This window comes from Nycticebus coucang, chromosome X (genome assembly GCF_027406575.1).
Source record: "Nycticebus coucang isolate mNycCou1 chromosome X, mNycCou1.pri, whole genome shotgun sequence".
NCBI lineage: Eukaryota > Metazoa > Chordata > Mammalia > Primates > Lorisidae > Nycticebus > Nycticebus coucang.
In genome coordinates, this window is record NC_069804.1 from 95,143,907 (window position 1) to 95,164,993 (window position 21,087).

General features: G+C 34.8%; 1 pseudogene; it reads left to right on the forward strand.

The window, feature by feature from the left end:
* Positions 1-20,430, forward strand: part of LOC128576906 (tudor domain-containing protein 3-like) — a 64,312-nt pseudogene extending 43,882 nt beyond the window's left edge.
* Positions 20,431-21,087: the final 657 nt, after the last annotated feature.

Consider the following 21,087-nt stretch of genomic DNA (forward strand, 5'->3'; position numbering starts at 1 on the left):
AAAAATATGTTACTATATCATCTTATATACTGAATTCAAAAATGTTGAACTCATAGAAGAAGATAATAGAATGGAGGATACCAGAAGAGTGTTGGGGATAGAGCTTGGCCAAAAGATATAAAATTTATGTTAGATAGGAAGAATACATTCAAGAGAGCTATAGCTTAACATGAAGACTATAGTTAATAGTATTGTATTCTTGAAAAACATTAAGAGAGTTGATTTTAAGTGTTCTCACTACAAATAAATGTTAACTATAAGAGGTAATACCTCTTTTAAATCGTTTGATTTAGCCATTCGACACTGCATGCATATTTCATATCTTCAAGTGTACATAATAAATATAGACAATTTTTACTTGTTAACAAAAATAATTAATTAAAATGGGAACAAAAGAATGTCAGTAGTTAAAGAATAGTTATAAATTAAAGCAACCTGTACTAACCTTCCTCCTAAAACTAAAAACTTACTCCTCCAAAAAAATAAACTGCACAATTTTCATTTTTATTTGTTAATAATTTACTTCTATTTATGGAAACTATAACTACTTGATTTTTGTCTCTACCATGTAGCTGAGTGGTCTTTTAAATTATACTTCCAATGGCTTTTTCAGTTATTAATTTAAATCTCTATTAGAAATTAAGAAAAAATAGTTATAAACATAAATGAAGTAAATAATGGATCCAAACTTAATATTAAGCTTACTTGCTGATCTCCTAATGAAATACCATCTAAAGAAATTGAACCTAAGATATATACAAGTTAATATTAGTATAAAGCCTGTATATTTGATAATAGCATTGAAAGGACACAACCAGTCCACTGGAATTAGATACAAAGCTGGAATTTAACTGTTCATTTTTAATCAGGCTCTAGATTGAAGTCAAATCCAATTTTCCATTGTTTATTTAGATGATTCTTAGGTAGATTTCTGAATCCCTAGTTAAGAAGATTGGGGATAGTTTCAATTTTAAAACCTGTATGTTTTCAATATTTAGAATGATTTCTGAATATTTTAAATAATAAATGCAGAGTCACCAGTTGTTCACTTGGTGGTTTCATACAAGTATTGCGTATATTGTATACTTGCTTTTCCATTCTTATGATAACTTTGTTGAACTGACTTTGGTATGACTTCTTTCATGGAATTGAGCCAATAATTTTTTTATGAATATGCAAAAAACAGTATTTGAACATAATGTATGTAGCATTATAGAGTGAGATGAATATGATAAAAATTACTATGTTCATACAGTATAAGAGTTGTGGTTCATAAAATAATGTAAAAATGAAACAGTAAAATTCAACTTGGCTCTTGGGTTTGTGTCATTACAATTTGTGGTGAACTGTTTTCCACATCATAAATGCCTCATTATGTTATTTGATCTTGAGCAAGTCAATTAACTCCTTCCATGCCTCAGTAATTTTTAACATAAAATAGAGATATTTTAATCTCAACTATTTACCATCAAGAAACTATTTAAAGATGAATGAATCAAAAGTATGTAAAATTAAGGTAATATTTTTAAGATGTGTGTGCATGCTAAGAAAAAAGAAACTGAAGTTCATGTGCATATTCCAGAATTCCACTTTAATAGTTAGCCCAAATTCACAAATTCTCCAAAATTTTATATTTTCCAGTTTAATATGAACGTATAAATGATTAGGTTACATTATTTGCCTTTGTTAGGTAGACGCCAATTTGTTATATACCTCTTTACCTAGGTGGTGTGCCATATAGCCTTACTTTGTGCCCATTAGGGAAGAGCACACCAATTCTTCTCCCTCCTTCCATTTATTCTTTCCATCCTCCCCCCAAAAAGTAAATTAATTTGAATGTTTCTCTCTCCTGTGGACATGTGGTTGTTCATATACAGGTTTCATATTAGTATTGAGTGCATTGGATATTTGCTTTTTCATTCTTGTGATACTTTACTAAGGAGAATGTTCTTTTTTTAATTCTCTCAGGTGTTTGTTTCAATCCTTGGCAGAGGCTTTCAGGTTGTATCCAGAGGCAATTTATCTTGTTATTCTGCATCAAAATAATCTAAATTATAAGTGTTAGCATAAAAATAAAAATTCTATCAACTTTTTCTTGGTAAATAACATACGACTGCCTATACAACACCAGAAAGCTGGGTAATAAATGAATGATTTACTCTATTCAATTCAATTTTACACACAATTGATTTACTATGTGTCAAGCTGCTTACAAAATGGGCATTACAATATAAAGCACAGCATATTAGCTACTATCTCAATTAGTTTTTTTTAATGTTTTAAAATTTCAGATTAATATGAGAGTACAAACAATTAGGTTGCATTGTTCACATTGGGAAACATTGTTTGGGAAAGTCCAAGCTGTAGTTCAGTCATTCATCCAGGAAGTGTGCCATACATATACCCTTAGATTGTGGCAATTAGATGAGAGCTTATGAATCTCCCTTCCTTATCTCCTCTCCCCACTCCTTCCCTTCTTCCCCACTTAAATTTGATTGTGTTTTTTCCTTGTGTGGGCATGCAGTTGTTCATCTGGTGGTTTCATATTAGTGTTGAGTACATTGGATACTTGCTTTTCCATTCTTATGATAACTTTACTAAGGAGAATGTTATTCAACTCTATTGAGGTTAATGCAAAAGATGTAAAACCTTGGGCAGCATGTGTGACTCAGTGGGGAGGGCGCTGGCCCCATATACTGAGGGTGGTGGGTTCAAACCCAGCCAGCTCTGGCCAAACTGCAACAAAAAATAGCTGGATACTGTGGTGGGCGCCTGTAGTCCCAGCTACTTGGGACACTGAGGCAAGAAAATTGCCTAAGCCCAGGAGCTGGAAGTTGTTGTGAGCTGTGATGTCAAGGCACTCTACCAAGGGCAATAAAGTGAGACTCTGTCTCTAAATTAAAAAAAAAAAAAAAAAGATGTAAAATCTTCATTTTTTTTTTGGCTGAATAATATTCTATAGTATATATATGCTGCAGGTTATTAATACATTCTTGGGTTCATGGGCAATTGGGCTGATTCCACATCTTGGCAAATGTGAATTGAGCTGTGGTAAACATTATAGTCCAAATGTCCTGATAGTAAAATGAAATTTTTTCTGGTTAGATGCTTAGTGATGGGATTGTGGGAGCAAATGAATGGTCTAGTTTTGGCTCTTTGAATATTCCCCACACTTCTTTCCAAAAAGATTGTATTAGTTTGCAATCCCACCAACAGTACAGGAGTGTTTCCTTCTCTCAACACCCACACCAGGATCTGAAGATTTGGAATATTATAGTGTGAGCTACTCTCACTAGGATTAGGTATCATCTCAAAGTAATTTTGATTTAAATTTTTCAAAACCTCAAGGGCGATTAGTGTTTTTTCATTTGTTTATTGGCCATTAGCCTGTCTTCTTGGGAGAACGCTCACTTCATGTCTCTTGCTCTATGATTAATTGGGTTGTTTGTTTTTTTCTTGTTGATTACATTGAGTTATCTGTAGATTCTGGTGATCAGCTCTTTTTAACATTCACAAAATGCAAATATCTCCTCTCATTCTGAAGGTTGCCTATTTGCTTCAATTGTTGTGTCCTTAGCTGTGCAAAAACTTTTATCTTGATTATGTCCCATTTATTTATTTTTGTTGTTTCTGTGATTGCCAATGAAGTCTTCTTCATAAAATGTTTAACTAGCCTAATATCATCAAGAGTTTTTCACACACATTCTTCTAGAGTTTAATCATGTTGCATCTTTGGTTTAAGTATTTTATCCATCCTGAGTGATTTTTTTTGTAACTGGTGAAAGGTGCAGGTCTAGTTTTAGTCTTTTATGTGTGGCAAACCAGTTCTCCCAGTATCGTTTCCTAAATAAGGCCTCCTTTCTCCAGCTTATACTTTGTTTGTTTTATCAAAGATCAGATGGCAGTGTGAGGCTGATTTTATCTCTATGTCTTCTTTTCTATTTCATATGTCCGCGTATTTATTGTTGTGCTAATACCATGATATTTTAGTTATTATGGGCTCATAGTGTTACTTAAAACTCTGGTAAAGTGATGACTCCAGATTTGTTTACATTTTGAGGGATTGTGTTGGCTATGAGGGCTTTTTTCTGGTTACATACAAAATAAAAAACTACTTTTTCAAGTTTTTCAAAGTGTGATCTTGGTGATTTAATATAAATTGCATTAAATCTGTAGATTGCTTTGAGTAGCATGGCCATTTTAACAACGTTGATTGTTAAACTATGAGTATTGTATGTTATTCCATTTGTTAATGTTTTCTGCATTTTCTTTTCTCAGAGATTCATAGTTCTTTCTGTTGAGATCCTGCACATCGTTAGTCAGGTGTATTCCCAGGTATTTCATTTTCCTTGAAACTACTGTAAAGAGTACTGTGTCCTTGATTTCATTCTCAGCCTGTTTAATATTGGGACATATGATGGCTACTGATTTGTGCATACTGATTTTACTATTTTTTTTCTTTTTTTTCTTTTCCTTTTTAATTAAGTCTTGTACATAGATCATAAATACATTTATATAATTTCCATGGGTTGATTATTTGAACATATTGGAGTGTTTACATCATACTAATCACCATAGATTTCACCTCATTTACTCAATTGTAGCATTAGGACATTTGTGTTCTACACATGATAGATCCAACTTGTACTTTCAATGTGCTCCATAGGTGTGGTCCCCCTAATATCCTTTACTATCCCTCCCACCCCCTTTACTCCCCTCTCCCTCCACTTCCCTCCTTCGTTCTAGGCTAAAGTTGTGTTTCATATTTCATATGCAAGTGTGAGTGAGTATAATTTGGTTTCACAGTAGTACTGAGTACATTGGATACAATTTTTTTTCCATTCCTGAGATACTTTACTAAGAAGAATATTTTCCAGCTCCATTCATGTAAACATAAAAGAGGTAAAGTCTCCATTTTTTTATTGCTGCATAGTATTCCATGGTATACATATACCACAATTTATTAATCTATTCATGAGTTGATAGGCACTTGGGCTTCTTCCATGACTTGGGAATTAGGAATCGAGCTGCAATGAACAATCTGGTGCAAATATCTTTATTGCCAAATGAATTTTGGTCCTTTGGATATGCACCTAGAAGAGGAATTGCAGGATCAAACAGCAGGTCTGCATTTAGATCCCTGAATGTTCTCCAAACTTCCTTCCAAAAGGAACGTACAAGCTTGCATTCCCACCAGCAGTGCAGAAGTGTTCCCTTTTCTCCACATCCACGCTAACATCTGTTGTTTTGGGGTTTTGTGATGTGGGCTACTCTTACTGAAATTAGATGGTATCTCAGAGTAGTTTTGGTTTGCATTTCTCTGATGATTAAAGATGATGAGCATTTTTTCATGTGTCTGTAGGCCATGCGCCTGTCTTCTTCAAAGAATCTTCTGTTCATGTCTCTTGCTCACAATGAAATGGGATCACTTGTTTTTTGCTTAGTAATAAGTTTGAGTTCTCTGTGGATTCTGGTTATTAGACCTTTGTTGGAAGTATAACTTGCAAAAATCCTCTCCCATTTTGAGGGCTGTCTTTTTGCTTTACTTAGTGTGTTCTTGGCAGTGCAGAAGCTTTTTAATTTCATCAGATCCCAGTAATGTATTTTTGATGTTGCTTCAATTGCCTGGGGTGTCTTCCTAATGAAGTATTCTCCCAGGCCAATTTTTTCAAGCATTTCCCCTGTACTCTCTCTAAGTATATTTATAGTTTCATGTCTTAAGTTTAAGTTCTTTAACCAGTAAAAGTCAATTTTTGTTAGAGGAGAAAGGTGTGGGTCCAGTTTCAGTCTTCTACAAGTTACCAGCCAATTCATCCAGCATCATTTATTGAATAAGAAATCTTTCCCCAAATTTATATTTTTAATAGGCTTATCAAAAATCAAATGACATAAGTGTCTGGGTTCATCTCTTGGTCTTCAATTCTGTTCCATATATCTACCTCTCTATTTTTGTGCCAGTACCATGCTGTTCTGATCACTATCGATTTATAGTATATTCTGAAGTCTGGAAGTGTGACTCCTCCTGATTTGTTTTTATTTCTGTGTAATGTCTTAGCTGTTTGAGGTTTTTTCTGTTTCCATATAAAACGAAGTATCAATTTTTCCAGGTCTTTAAAATATGACACAGGTGCTTTAATAGGGATCACGTTAAATCTGTAGATTGCTTTAGGTAGACTTTTTAACAATGTTGATTCTTCCCACTCATGAGCAACATGGCTTTCCATTTGTTAACATCTTCAGCTATTTCTTTTCTCAGAGTTTCATAGTTCTCTTTATAGAGATCTTTCACATCCTTAGTTAGATACACGCCCAGATATTTCATCTTCATTGGGATTATTGTAAAAAGAATAGAGTCCTTGATTGTTTTTCCCCCTTGACTATTGTTGGTCTATATAATGACTACAGATTTATGAGTGTTAATTATGTATACTGAGATGTTACTATATTCCTTGATCACTTCTAGGAGTTTTGTAGTTGATTCCCTGGGATTTTCCAGATATATAATCAAATTGTCTGCAAAGAGTGACAGTTCGATCTCCTCTGGTCCTATTTGGATCCCCTTGATTGTGTTCTCTTGCCTGACTGTGGTGGCTAAGACTTCCATTACAATGTTAAAAAGCAGTGGAGACAGTGGGCATCCTTGCCTGGTTCCTGATTTGAGTGGAAATTATTTCAATTTTACTCCATTCACTATGATATTGGCTGTGGGTTTGCTGTAGATGGCCTCTATCAGTTTAAGAAATTTTCTTTCTATACCTATTTTCTTAAGCATTCTGATGAAGAAAGGATGCTGGATATTGTCAACAGCTTTTTCTCCATCAATTGAGAGAATCATATGGTCTTTGTTTTATAATTTGTTTATGTGATGTATTATATTTATGGATTTACGTATATTGAACCATCCTTGGGACCCTGAGATGAAACCCACCTGGTCGTGGAGTATAATTTGTTTGACGTGTTGTTAGACTCTGTTTGCTAGGATATTATTGAATATTTTTGCATCAATATTCATTAGAGATATTGGTCTATAATTTTTTTATTCTTGTTGGGTCTTTTCCTGATTTGTGTATCAGGGTGATATTTGCTTCATAGAATGTGTTGGGAAGTATTCCTTCTTTTTCTATGTTTTGGAAAAGATTAAGTAATACAGGTACTAGTTCCTCTTTAAAGGTTTGATAGAATTCTGTTGTGACGCCATCTGGTCCTGGGATTTTCTTTTTTGGGGAGGTTTCTTATAGTTGATGCTATTTCAGAGCTTGTTATAGGCTTGTTCAACATTTCCACTTCTTTCTTGCTAAGTTTAGGAGGGTGGCATGTTTCCAAGTATTGATCTATTTCCTTCAGATTTTCATACTTCTGAAAGTAGAGTTTTTTGTAGTATTCATTAAGGATTTTTTGAATTTCTGAGGAGTCTGTTGTTATTTGGCCTTTATCCTTTCTGATTGATGAAATTAGGGATTTTACTCTTCTACTCTGGTTAGGTTAGCCAAAGTTTTATCTATTTTATTGGCCTTTTCCAAATCCAACTCTTCGATTGGTTGATCTGTTGTATGATTCTTTTGTTTTCAATTTCATTAAGTTCTGCTCTAATTTTAGTTATTGCTTTTCTTCTGCTGGGTTTAGGGTTGGAAAGTTCTTCCTTTTTCATTTGCTTGAGTTGTCCCATTAAGTTATTGACTTCCTCTCTTTCCGTTCTCTTAAGGAAGGCTAGCAACGCTATAAATTTCCATCTTAAGACTGCCTTTGCAGTCCAGATGTTTTGATAGTTTGTTTCTTCAATTTTTTTTTGTTCCAAAAATTTGGTAAATTCCTTCTTAATCTTTTCTATGACTCAGCTATCATTTGGCATGAGGTTATTTAGTTTCTATGTTTTTGTATGTGTTTGGGGATTCTTGTTGTTATTGAGTTCAACTTTTATTCTGTGATGGCCCAAGAAAATACAAGGAATGATTTCTATTCTTTTAAATTTGCTGAGGTTAGACTTGTGACCTAAGATGTGATCAGTTTTGGAGGATGATCCATGGGCTGATGAGGAGAATATGTATTCAGTTTTTTTTTAGGATGAATTGTTTTGTAGATTTCTACTAGATGTAAATGTTGAATGGTTAAGTTTAATTCTAAAATTTCTTTCCTTAGTTTTTTTTTTTTTTTTTGAGGATCTATCCAACACTGCCAGAAGAATGTTGAAGTCTCCAACAATTATGGTGCTGGGGGAAATTAAATTGCTCACCTCAGTTAGAGTTTCTCTTATAAATTGAGGCACATTCTGGTTGGGTGCATAAATGTTGATAATTGAAATCTCATTATGTTGAGTGTTGCCCTTTACAAATAAGAAGTGACCATCATTATCTTTTCTTACTTTAATTGGTTTAAAGCCTATTGAATATGCAAATAAAATCGCAACACCTGCTTTTTTTCTGATTTTCATTTGTCTGAATTATAGATGACCATCCCTTCACCCTGAATCTATATTTATTTTTTAAGGTAAGGTGAGATTGTTCAATGCAGCAGATGTCCGGCCTGAGTTTTTGTATCCAGTCAGACAATCTGTGTCTCTTTAAAAGGCAATTAATTCACATTAATTTAAAGTGATGATAAGCCAGATAGAGTTTTGGGTATCGAATTTTTCGAAATTCCAGTGGACATTTTTAATCCTTTTGCCACTATGGAAGTTGGAATTTGATCAAAAATTTCTGAGTGAGTTTACTTTGGTGGTGGAGGATTGTGTTGTTCATTATGGAGGATAGGTCTGAGAATATTGCGAAGAGATGGTTTAGTTATAGCAAATTTCCTCAACATGTGAATGTCATTAAGTATTTAATTTCTCCATCATAGATGAAACTCAGTTTAGCTGGATACAGGATCCTGGGTTGAAAGTTATTTTGTTTAAGGAGATTAAAGGTTGATGACCACCCTCTTCTAGCTTGAAAGGTTTCAGTGGAGAGATGTGCAGTCATTCTAATGTTCTTTCCCTTGTATGTAATGGTTTTCTTATGTCTTACAGCTTTCAGAATTTTCTCCTTCATATTAACTTTCGTGAGGTTAATTATAATGTGTCTATGAGAATTTTTATTTAGGTTGAGTCCTTCTGGTGTTCTAAAACTGTCTGCTATCTGAATTTCAGAATCTGTTGGCATATCTAGAAAGTTCTCATTATTTATTTCATGCAGCAAAGCATCTGTATCCTTCACAGCAACCTCATAACTTTCAGGTATCCCTACAAGGCTTTTCTTATCAGAAAAGGATGCTGTATTTTGTCAAATGCTTTTTCTTCATCTATTGAGAGTATTTTATGCTCTTTGTTTTTGCTATTATTTATGTGGTGAATTACATTTATGAATGCGTTTATGTTGAACCAGTCTTGCATCCCATCATAAACTGATCATGGTGTATTATTTTAAATGTGTACTGTATTGTGTTTGCTAGAATTTCATTGGTTATGTTTGCATTCATTTTAATTAGTGATATTGGGCTATAGTTTTTCTTTTCTGTTGACTTTTTGACTGTTTTTGGTGTCAGGGTTAAATTTGCGTTGTAGAAGGAGTTTGCAAGGGTTTAATTCTTTTCAATGTTTTGTCATAGTTTCTGCAGTATAGGTATAAGCTCTTCCTTGAAGGTTTGGTAAAATTCTGGGATAGAACAATTTCAATTCATCCAGAAATTTTTATTGTTGGAAATGTTTCATTGTTAAAATTTGGGTGCTTGATATTAGACTGTTTAAGGGATATATATTTTTCTGGTTAAATCTAGAGAGGTGGTAAGATTCCAGGTATTAGTCTATTTCCTGTGTGATTTCAAATTTCTGTGTATAAAGTTTCAGTAGTAATCAGTGATGATCTTTTGTATCTCCGTAGTATCTGTTGTTATTTCCCCATTTTTTTGATATTGGTTATTAGAGATCTTTTCAAATTCATCTGGCCAAATGTTTATGAATGTTATTATTTTTTTGTTTTATTTATTTATTTTTTTTGAGAAACCAAATTTTTATTTTGTTAATCTTCTGGATAATTGTTTTTTTCTCAGTTTCATTTAGTTCTTCTCTAATTCTACTTGTTTCTTTTCTTCTTCTTTGTTTTGGGTTGGATATTTCTTCCTTTTCTCTTTTCTTGAGAATATTCATTAAGTTATTGATTTGAACTCTTTTATATGTGTTGGCATTTAAAGCAATGAATTTCTCTCTTACGATTGCCTTTGCTGTATCCCACAGGTTTTCATTGCTTGTGGCTTAATTGTCATTATGTTCAAGAAATCTAATTATCTCCTTCCTTATTTCCTCCTTCATGCAGCTATAGTTAAGTATAAGGTTCATTAGTATCCATGAATTTAAGTGGGCATATTTTTTTTTGTTGTTATTGTTTTCTACTTTTATTCCATGTGGTCTGAGAAAAACACAAGGTATAAGTTATATTATTTTAATTTTGTTGAGATTTGATTTTTGTTCTAGGATATAATCAGTTATGGAGAGCAATCCATAAGCTTACAAGAAGAACGTATACTCAGTATTGTTCAGGTGGAATGTTCTGTGTATGTCTGTTAAGACCATTTGTTCTAGAGTTGTGTTTAGGTCTATTGTTTCTTAATTTAATATTTTCTAGTAGTATCTATCCACTTCTGTCAGTTGGGAGTTGAAATCTCCACCTAATATGATGTGGCAGGATATATTGTTCAGACCTGTTGGTGTTTGCTTTATGTATTTGAGAGCGTTTAAGTTGGGTATACAGATATTTAGAATTGAAATGACTTCTTGTTGTATTGTTCTCTTGACCAGTATGTAATACCCATCATTGTATTTCTTTATTTTTGTTGGTTTAAATCCAACTGTTATCTGCAAATAATATTGTTACCCCTACTTTCTTCTGCTTTCTATTTACCTGAAATACTGTTTTCCAGATCTTCAGTCTGAGTCTTGTTTTGTCTTCAGAGGTTAAATGTGTTGGCTGAAGACAGCATATATGTGAATTGTTTATTTTTATCCATTCGGTCAGCTTGCACTTTCTCACTGGGGAGTTCAAGAAATTCATGTTTATTGAGAAAATTGATAAGTATAGTGGAGTTCTGTTCATATTTTTTGTGGAAATCTTGCTTTGTATTATTACTTGGATCATTGTGGAAGCTAGGTATTGCCCTTTAGTTTCTGGGTGTCTAGTTTGTTGATTCGGTTGTGATGGTCTGTGTATAGGGCAGGTCTCAGTACTTCCTTAAGAGCTAGTCTCGTAGTGGCAATTTTTTTCATTGTTTCCTTGTCAGTAAACAATGTTTTTTTTTTTTTTTTTTGAGACAGAGTCTCACTGTGTCAGAGTGCCTTGGTAGAGTCCCATGGCATCATAGCTCACAGCAATCCCAGACTCATGGGTTTAAGCCTCAGCCTCCCAAGTAGCAGTGACTACAGATGCCCGCTACAATGCCCAGCTAGTTTTAGAAATGAGTTTTTGGTCTAGCTCAGGCTGGCTTGAACCTGTGAGCTTAGGCAATCCACCTGCCTCAGCCTCACATGTGCTGTGAGCCACTGCGCCAGGCTGTCAGTAAACAATTTAATTTATCCATCGAGTATTATACTTAGTTTAGCAGGATGCAAGATCCTGGGCTGAAAGTTGCTTAATTCCATAAGATTAAAGACAGGTGATCACTCTCGTCTAGCTTGTAGAGTTTCCACTGACAAGTCTGCCTTCTCTGTATGGTTTCCCCCAGAAGATAAGGTGTTGCTTTCATCTGGCTGCTTGCAGATTATTCTTTTTCATTTTAACTTGGGCTGGGTTGATTACAATGTGTCTAAGGTATGCTTTGTTTTAATGGAGTCATTCTGGTTATTTATAACTATGTGCTACCTGTAAATTGGTTCTTTTCTTTTTTTTTTTTTTTTAGAGACAGAGTCTCACTTTGTTGCCCTTAGTAGAGCGCTGTGGCATCACAGCTCACAACAACCTCTAGCTCTTGGGCTTAGGCAATTCTGTTGCCTCAGCCTCCCAAGTAGCTGGGACTACAGGTGCCCACCACAATGCCTGGCTATTTTTTGTTGCAGTTTGGCTGGGGCTGTGTTTGAACCCTCCACCCTCAGTATATGGGGCTGACACCCTACTCACTGAGCTACAGGCACTGACCTGTAAATTGGTTTTTCAGCTATGTTTGTTATATTATCCACAATGATGTCTCCAAGTAGAGCTTCCATGCTTTTAGGACTCTATTATTCTTTCTCAGGAATACCTATGATTTGTATGTTTTTATGCTTTGTGTACTCAAGTGTCTCTCTAAGAGACTGCTATGCTTTTGTTCTCTTCTTTTTGCCTTCTTGAATGTTTGGGATAGCTCAAACACTTTCTGAGTTAAGATTCTTTATTTTCTGTGTTCTAATTTATTGCTGAGGCTCTCTAGTCTATTTTGAAATTCCTTGAATGTCTCTTTCAATTCTTTAAACTCTGTTATATCCTTAATTATTATGTCCAGATCCTTGGTAACTTATCCTTTATTTTATTTTTTTTTTATTTCTTAAAACACCTTTTAAACATCCTTTTACCACTTCTCTTGAACTTAATTCATCTTCTTTGGTATCCATAGTCTGAATTCTACTTTTGACATTTTCTCAAGTTCTTTATGAATGGAATTTTATGCTGTAAAACCATTATAATCTCTCAGAGGGCTTGATCTCCTCTGATTTTTCATGTCATCATTTTTTCTTTCTTCTGATTTGTCCCCATGTTTGTTTGCCATTTATTTATTTATTTATTATTAACTCCTTGCTAAAATGTCTGGGTGTTTCTGTGTTGAGGTTAACAGATATTATGTTTGGGTACAATTAGCCAGCTTCCTGGAGGCAGTAAGAGTGTGGAGAGCAGAGACTTGGCCAAGCAAATGGCATGCTGGTCTGCCAGCTTTACTGTTGTTCAGTAGTCTCTAGGGCTATTTGTATGGCTCCTCGGGTGGGTTGCTATGGTATCTGGCTTCCCCAGAATTTAGAGCTCTCCACACTTATGCTAGGCCTTGCCAAATTGGATTGGAAACTCTTTGTTACACCTGTTGCTCAGTAGATTTTAAGGCTGTTTGTTTGCCGTATTTGGCAGTCCAATCTCAATGTCAGAGACCACAGGAATGCAGAGTTCACTACTGGTCTTCCTGGACCTGTGAGAGGCACAATGGCCATTCCCTGCTCTGCCAACCTTCCCGATAGGTCTTGTCACATACCAAGTGTGGTGGGGTGATGCCAGTTTTAGAGGCCCTAGGAATATAGTTTACCTGATGTTTCCCACAACTGCCAGAAACAAAGCAATAGTTCACTGATCTACTGTCTTGTCCAGTAGGTTTTCAGATTAGATGAACACCAAGTCCAATGAGTCTGATGCCCAGTTCAGAAGCACCAGGAAATAAAGTTCACCATGTCCTTTACCAGGCCTGCAGAGACAAAGCAAATCTCTGCTTTGCTGGCACACCTGAGATCTTTAGGACTGCTCAGGCATCAAGTGTGGTAAGCTGATGTCATCTTCCACAGGGTTAACCATGCCTTCCAGTAGGAAGCAGCTGTTCATAGCTCTGCCACCCCACCTGTTAAGTTTTGGACCACTCAATTGTTCATTGTGTCTGAGACAAGATTCAGAGGTCCTCAGAATGCAGAGTTCACCATCCCCCTTCCTAGGCCTACCAGAAGCAAAGTGGTTGTACAGGGCTCTTCTAACCCTCTCAGGGACTTTAGGAACAGTCAGATGTCAAGTGTGGTGGCCTGATACCAGTTTTAGAGGCCCTGGGAGTGCCAAGTGCACCTTCTGAGTCCTGCCATAGGCCCAAAGTAACAGTTTAGGGCCTGCTGCCCCTCCCCCATCTGTTCCAGAGTTCATCTTCCCTTCTGCTCTATGGGGGAAACACTTGGTTTCAAGTTGCCACGGATGGCTAATGGCAGCCTATAATCCACTCAGACCTCCATCCAACCTCCAGAGGAGGACTGGTGCAGTTCACCCAAAAGCTCAGGCTGTCTTTATTTGCTATCTTTTTTTTTTTTTGGCCAGGGCTGGGTTTGAACCCGCCACCTCCGGCATATGGGACCAGTGCCCTACCCGCTGTGCCACAGGTGCCACCCTTTATTTGCTATCTTATCCTTTCTGTGCTTGCTGGCTGGTGATGTAGTTCTGCATAGATTTTAGATGAGCTGTGGTCAGATCCAACCAGGATCTGAGCTTCAGCTAACTCTGCCCCAGCAGGGTGACTGTTGAGTTCCACTGTACCCCAGTATTGTTTTTTGTGTCTCCCCATCACCTGTTCCTAAGAGTTTCCACTTCCTCTTTCTACTCTCTAAGTCTCCCACACTGCTTTTCTTCATTTTCATGCTGCTTTTTCTGCGAAGAGTAGTTCTACTGGAGGGCTTGGGGCTTTCCCCAATTACTTTGGGAGCCACAAGTATGGTGGCTACTTCTAGTTGGCCATTTTTTTCTCTCCAAACTTCTAATACAGACTTATATTATCCCTTGTATTTTGTATCTTGCCTACTTAAAATTTTGAGTGGATGACAGATTGACAGACTAAAAGATTCATAGATAATATATCTGGTAAGCATCTTATGACAATTATGGAATGTTTTATTTCTGATAAGAGTTTCGTCTTACAATTACCATAGTCATTGAACATGTACATTTCATATTCTATGATAATGTGTCACTTTTGGACCAAGTTATTTGCCAGGAGATTTTTCACAAACACAGGATTTATTGATTGACATGGAACTCCAGGTCAAAGTCTTAAACCCTAAAGCTGTCTTTTAGTCACCTCAACTAATTTTTTTGCATTCTGGACCCAGCACCTTAATGAAGATGCTGAATTTTAAGTTAGGTAAGTAACTTTGAGAAAATACCTACTTCTCCATCTATACATTCATAGTATCATTAAAGGTACATAACAATACCTGCCTAACTTGCCTCACACAACACTTCAATTCATGGAAGTGAATAAGTCTGAAAAATGTGCAAGCACTATTCATGTGTAGCTTTGAAAGTCAGCTTATAGATGTCCTACCAAATTCTCAAAACCCAGGTCAAATTTCATACCTTTCAACAAGTACACCCAGAAAGGAGTACTGGCTCACATTATGCTGTCACCTACTTGTCATATTGTTTTCTATTGAATCATGTACCTATATTTTCTCGTCTTAATTGGATTTTAACTCAATAATAGGGATGAACATGCCTTATAATTCTCTGACATTCTCTACTTACTGGCACAGGGCTAAGGAAATAATAGGCATTCAATAGTTTGCTTTATTGAGGTAAAAAAAAATAACTTGAAATATATTCTATTAAAATTCTTTAAGTGTACATTAAAGTATTGTTAACTATAATGTATGAGCATTTTTGTACAGTGGATTTCTAGAACTTTTTCATGTTACATGCTGAAACTCTACCTATTTCATAGCACCACCCTATTTCTCCTTCACCAGGAGCCCCTTGAAACCACTATTCAATTTTACTAATCAACTTTAAAAATAAAAAATACATTGTATCACTAAAGAGAATATGCAAGGTTGTTAACAAATTTAAGAGGTTCTGGGTCTATAATTATTTGGTATTATCTAAGACTGTCAAAGTAGATTCGGTAGCTAGAACTGAACAGAGCCCTCTCCCAAGCTCTGTCTCAAGTCTTCTGGAAGGATTTTTTTCTTTCTTTGCAGCTAACTTGTTGGTACCAGACCATGTCTACTTTTAAATTTGTTGTCTTCCATTGATAGAAGGACAAAATATTATAGATTCTGCTTTTCAGTGGCAATTCTGGAGATAGCCCCCTTGAAATTTACATTTATTGAATAATGATAGACATAAAAACATATCTCTTATTTCCTAGTCTCCATTATTACTACCACCTAACCTATTTCTTTCAATCTCCATTTCCTCAGAAGACCTTTTGTAAGTCTTCCAAAAGGTCTATGATTGTAATATACCCTATTCATTGCCAGCAGAAGAGTCTCTCTAAAGACCTTTCTTTGATAATGTCACCACTGTATTTGAAACAATTCAACATCCCCCTATAACTGACACAATCAACTTTGAACCCTTTGCATAAAGTTCAATGGACTCCTTGATTAGGCCTCAACATATTATATCTCCAGTATTATTACCTATTATATATTGTATTCCCATCTTAAATTTTGTAAACTCAAATCATTTACCATCTTCTAACATATCCTCCCTAGCTTTACTGAATTTATATTGCTAATTTTTTTTTTTTTTTTTGAGACAGAGCCTCGAGCTGTCACCCTGGGTAGAGTGCCATGGCATCACAGTTCACAGCAACCTCCATCTACTAGGCTCAAGTGATTCTCCTGTTCTGCATCCCAAGTAGCTGGGACTACAGGCACCTGCCACAATGCCTGGCTATTTTTTGGTTGCAGCCATCATTGTTGTTTGGAGGGCCCAGGCTGGATTTGAACCCGCCAGCTCAGGTGTATGTGGCTGGCACCTTAGTTGCTTGAGACGCAGGTGCCAAGCCTATATTGCTCATGTTATTCCTTTCTTCTAATTATTTTCTTCCTTTTTGCCCTTTCAGTTTATTGAAATTCTGCTTGTTCTTCTGGATTTTATTTAAACAACAATTTCTAAATTTCTGTCCAAGTATTTTAGACCACACATTGTTATACTCTAGTTTCTGTTACACTCTTTTGTATATATTTATCACCTATACATGAGAGCAGAGATCATCCTTTGTTCATTCATGTGTCCCTCTAGAATGCCTGGTGTATAAGAGATTCTCAAAACATGTCAAGTTGAATTTTTACTGAAAAAAAAATTCTGTCTTGTTAAAAGAGCTTTTGTGAAAATTACAAGGAAATTCTAGATAGAAAATTAGGAAAAATTACATTAATATCATTTCAGCTCAATTCATCATTGCCAAGTCATAGAAGAAGCCCAAGTGCCCATCGACCCTTGAATGGATTAGTAAATTGTGATATATATATATATATATATATATATGTATATATATATATATACACACACACACCATGGAATACTATGCAACCTTAAAAAAGGTGGAGACTTCACCTCTTGTATGTTTACATGGATGGAGCTGGAAAATATTCTTCTTAGTAAAGTATCTTAAAAATGGAAGAAAACATATCCAATGTACTCAGTACTTCTATGAAACCAATTTATAATTACTCACACTTTCTTATGAAAGATAGATCCCAAAAGTAGCCCAAGATGAAGGAGAGAAGTAGAGGGGGAGGGTAGGGAAGGGAGGAAGTTTGATAGAGGGAGGGTAAACGGTGGGACCACAACTATGGAACGTATTGCAAGGGTACAAGTCAAATCTAGCAAGTACAGAACATAAATGTCTTAACACAATAATTAAGCAAATGAGGTGAAAGATATATTAATTAGTTTGATGTAAGCACACCAAATTGTAAAAAAACAAACATCACATTGTACCCCACAATTTCATAAATGTTTTCATTATCTATGTGTATATGACTTAATAAAAGGAAGAAAAAAAAGAATGGCATTAGTAAGAGTGTCTATGGCTGCATATGATAAGGAGTAATGTATACTTAAATTCATGACTCAATAAAGTATGCTTCTCTAAAACCATGAAGAAGTATGACATATGAAAGTATGTCATTCTCTGTATGACATAATGAAAAATAAAAGTAGAGGGAAATATCATGAAAAAAAGAAAATAAATTCTCAGTAGTACATGGAACCTCCTCCCTGCCTTGACCACCTCAAGTTGATGTAATTTTCATAAATCGGACATGCACGAAATGTACACAATGGAAATTTACCACCTCTGTTTTTTGACCAGTTTGTTACAGTCCCTAAGGTGATCAAATTAAAGAAGTTTGACAGGGTACAACTTTTTTTTTTTTTTTAAGATTCCATTTTTTTTTTAATATGAATAAAATGAGGTAGAGGAGGAAAGGATCTTACTTATGGACAATTGGGAAAATGTATCTGAGAAGAGAAAGATCTGAAAACAAAAGCTACAACAATAGAAATATAAATGAGGAAAGGAATGAAAGCATGTATAATAGAAATAAAATAATATCCTCACCAGGTTTAATGAGATATTCTGGTTACTTAATTGAGAATTGCTGGAATTATAATCTGAAAGGGTCTTTTTTATGCTTGCATCTATTGGCTTTTATATATTATCAATAATTAACTTCAAAATGTAGCAGTTTCTCCTCTCCATCTTCAGTTCAAAACTCCTGCTGTCAGAATTTCACTCTAATAGAGCACCAGCTGATTGCCTCCCTAAGTATGATGGAAAATGTCTCTGGCCTGTACTTAGCCTACCTGGCAACTGTTTCTGTGCCCTTTAGGTATCAAAGGGGTGACCAAAGACACAGCTTTAGGTCACCATGACAACCCTGGTCCCGCCCACCTTTCTAGCGCACCAGCTTGCATTAATTACTCCCTGTACGATAGTTAGTGCAGGAGACTGGAGCTGCTCACTTGCCAATTTCTTGATGCCCTGACTCCCACGACCATCAGTTTGCCTTTAGACGGAACCTATTGGAAGCTGGCTTTTTCATTCAACAACGGTATCGAACCTCATACATACTAACTCCATAAAAACTAATGTAGGCAATGTGAGATATTGTGAAAGATCACTGGACTGTATGTGAAAAGTACTGAGTTCTAGTTTTTGTAGAGCCTGAGTGAGATTTCAGGTATGAATGAGCTGGAAGAACATTAACAGCGTTGATGTAATGGAAATTAGTTTAGAAATAAACAGATGTGAGTTTATATGGTTAAACCTATTTTACTTCTGTGATTTTTAAGTCTTAAAATCTCAGTTTCCTAATTTCTAAAACTGGTCAATGGTACTAACTTCCCTCTAAAGGTTAGAGGCAAACAAGATAAGGAATGCGAAAGTGCTTTCTAAGCTGAAATAATTACACACACGTCATTCTTAACTCACATGTAACCTTGATAAGAAATTTTTTTGATTTTTAATTTGTTTTTTCTACCTGTACAATGAAGGTATTGGGAAGAAATTGCATCTTGGATGACTAATGCAGTCTATAAATTGCATTGTATGTGTATGTAACTCAAACAAAAATATAAATGGTAATAATATGGAAGGAAGGAAAAGAAATGCAGTAACTTTCATTTCCGTTAAAATACTGCCTTCCTCAGGGCTTACAAAACACTACCACTATCTCAATGCCCCCTGCAGCAATGTTCTCCTAAGTACAGCATGTGAAAGTAAATACTTTGGTTATAAAAATAAAAAACTAAATATTTTATTCATTTTTATTTGAAAATATCCTTTTGTCATTTCTATATTTGCATATTTTATTATGCATAAAATATTGTAGAGAATGATATATTTATTTGACATGTAAAAATAAATATATACAAAGGACATGCATTTTTAAAAATTTGTATAGCTATGCAATCATCTGAAGTAATTATTTAGTTTTCCATATTGTGTGTCTTCTCTGTAAGCTTCTTGAGTACAGGGGCCATTCTTTGTGTGTTGTATGCCTAGTATGTATAATAGTAACAGTATCTTGCATATATTATATGTTCAGTAAATATTTTGATGATGTCTCCTGAAGTTCAGTAATCAACAGAGGCCTCATGGGGTTGCAGGAGAAAATTTAAATGTACATACGTTAGGATCACCTCAGAAGTTAAAACTTTGGTCCTGATTAATAAAATCTTCTTTTCTATACAAAAAAATATGCTAAGGCAGGGGGAAAAATAGGTGAATATACTGGATAAACCTAGGGACAAATCAATAAAACTAAATTTTAAAAAGCAGGGAAAAAAGAGGAGTTTCACAAGGTAATGATGTTTTTCATATATAATAATCATATTTCTTTTCAAACAGGTATATTAAATTACTTTACTCAAGAAAAGTTCTCAAGAACAAAGAAAATATGGATGATTCAAAACTGTATGTAAAATATAAATGATTCTAAAGTTTTCTTCAATCCTTCTAGACTACTACCCTGTTTCCCCAAAAATAAGACATCCTCCGAAAATAAGGAAAGATAAGAGGTCCCCTGAAAAAAGGACCTAGCGCATCTTTGGGAGCATACCTTAAAATAAGACACTGTCTTATTTTCGGGGAAACAGGGTAATAACTAAATCTCCAAAAGAAAGTCTTTAAAAATATTGACATGCGAGTTCCTTTTAAGGAAATGATCCATATTAAAGTTACCACACAGATGGGCTGGAGGCTTTATTTTTGGAAAAGTTAAACAAGTACTTCATGTTCTACTTTTCTAGATCAGAGGATGAATATTTTGATACAAAATCATATATAAGTACAGAATCAGAGGAAACTGACAAAAATAAAGAAGAGAGTGATAATGAGGAGGAATTTTTTGATGCATTGGGAACTCTAGAAGAGGAGCCACCTCCAAAAATTCCTGGAAAAGAAACTACCCCACAGCAAATGGATGATACAGCATGTATGCCCTATTTCAAATCATTGCTTGGTTCCTAAACAAATATAGACTAAAGACCAAATTCTCAGCATTTCCCAAGTATAAACCATTTAAGAAATTTAGTAACTTAATGTTCTAACTTACAAACTAAAAGACTTTAAAACTATTTTAATGTTTCACAGTTTACCTAGAAAACTGTGAAAAAATATAACAATGTCAGGATTTTCTATTATTTTCTAATTTTTATGACAAATTTTCAATAGATTTCTAGAGGCAGAAGAAACATATGTCTCGGGTTGAACTAAATGACTGAAATAGTTCCCTACAAACTCTAAAAATATGTTTTATGAAATTCAAAACATTCAAAAATTACTGTTTTACCTACTTTTGTCATTGCCTGTTCATTTGAATCAGAGAAAAAAGTCATGTTCTTCAATCACATGAAAACTTTTTGTTTTCCTCATCCCATTTCCATCCACATATTGTTCATTGAGAACCACAATATAAGGGTATCAAATGACAGACAATTAAGAGGAACTTTTTTTATGGTTTACCATTATTTTTTTTAATTCAATATACAAATATCCATTGTATGCCATTAACAATTAGAGAATTAAAGTTAACATGACAACACAAAATATAAAATACACAGAAATAGTTCTTCAGAAACACATAGTATTTCTACATGAAAAACATCTAATTATTATTGACAATAT